Source organism: Penaeus monodon, chromosome 32, assembly GCF_015228065.2.
Source record: "Penaeus monodon isolate SGIC_2016 chromosome 32, NSTDA_Pmon_1, whole genome shotgun sequence".
Lineage (NCBI taxonomy): Eukaryota > Metazoa > Arthropoda > Malacostraca > Decapoda > Penaeidae > Penaeus > Penaeus monodon.
Window position 1 is genome coordinate 3,910,476 of NC_051417.1, and position 1,719 is coordinate 3,912,194.

Here is a 1,719-nt window from a genome sequence, read left to right on the forward strand (position 1 = left end):
AGATTATCATTGTACTTAGATAATTATATGTCATACCTAATATTGTTTTTAGCATTCTTCATATACGTGTTCATGGTAGAGTTTCCTCTATCTTTGCAAAATTGTATACAGTATCCTGGATATGTATTGGATGTACTAAGAAGATAGACACAAAACAACTGAAATGACACTCGCTACCACATAAATTGATCTGCATATTAAGATGACTGATGCTCCTCCAATGACAAGGGGTACTTTGGCCTCTGTTCCTTAGGGTGCTTGGGCAAAGGCCAACAAACCTCCATGTACTGTACACCTAACCCACAGCTATTGCTCCTAATTGGTTACACATTTACACATGATAGTGAAAATTTGCAATAGCAGAACACAAGGATTAATGGGAGCATTTGTAGTTGGTCCTCATTCAGACAGTTTGCCTGTAAAGTAGTGGGTCCTCATTCAGACAATCTACATGTATATTTTACTAATACTAAAGAAATATCCTCAGGTATTTTAAAAGTGTAGAATAGAGCTCAGATGCTAAATTTATTAAGAACTTAATACAGCAACATGAATACTGAATTTGCTAAGAACATCAAACAGCTAATTACTGACTTTATTGAGAAAATTTTTGATTCAATATTACATATAGGTAGAACATGTTTGCCAAATGGCCACCAGAAAGCACCTTGCACCTTGCTTACATCCTTTGCTCATCAAGATCTTGTGTGTTTGCCCTGTCAAAAACCTGAACTGCTTTTCCAGTGGTGAGAGTGGGAACACAGACATTAATGATGTCTAGTAATGTAATCAGTCAAAATTAGATAAATACCAAGTGCACGTAATCTCAAAATAACAAATTATTGTGTGCAGTAATACAATTAGGTTTGTTAGCAGAGGGATATTAACTTTTCAGGTATGTGAGATAGTAGTAAAAAACAATAGCAAAATGCATTATAGCAGAGGGTATGGTGTATATTCTGTCTAGATAGAGTTTGTAGACCTCAGTATTCAAGCTTGGTCTTGCCAGAGTATACATAGGGGTGTGTTGGCCTTTGCTTTGATGTGATCCTATTTTTAACAATTACCATGGTATATACGTTTTGTAGCTGAATGGGCAGACTATAGCAATGACATTGGACCAGACAGTTATAGAGAACATGAAGTATGTCAAAGACTTTACAGGGAAGAAACAGGAAAAAAGTATTTGTAATATCTTGAAAACAAAAAACACTATCATCAGATGTATTACTGAACATATATACCCTAAGGCCATGTGACTAATCAAGCAACTAAAAAACAATTACTCCTTAGTTCTGTAATAGTCATTATTCATATTTTTGTTGTTTTTAGATCTATAATGGCTTTCTTGATGCTTTTAATCCCACAATATCTCTGGTATACTGTCATTACCACAGTAGGTAGGTCTATGCTCAGTAAAGTATTCAAAATGAATAGCACACAGCAGCAGCAATATCGTAGCTGTAGAAGGAGTGTATGGATGAAAATATAACAGTTAGATTTTCATTGAGCATTTTTTAAATATGAAATGAGGGTTGCTGTCTTTGAGACGTGTACTTAATTTAGGAATTCAGATAACATTGAAAAAGAGATGTACTCTCCAGTAAGACTGAATGTACCATTAAAGCCTTCAGGGTATCCACAATCTTTAGACAGCTCTTGTATAACAATAAGCTATCTGATGTCAGAAATATAATTTTGTATGAGATTTTTATCAGT

The 1,719-nt window shown here is 34.5% G+C and overlaps 1 protein-coding gene across 5 annotated transcripts in view; it reads left to right on the top strand.

Annotated features, from left to right (window-relative positions):
• Positions 1–1,719, top strand: part of LOC119593363 — a 12,398-nt gene that overhangs the window by 3,003 nt on the left and 7,676 nt on the right. The window lies entirely within an intron of this gene.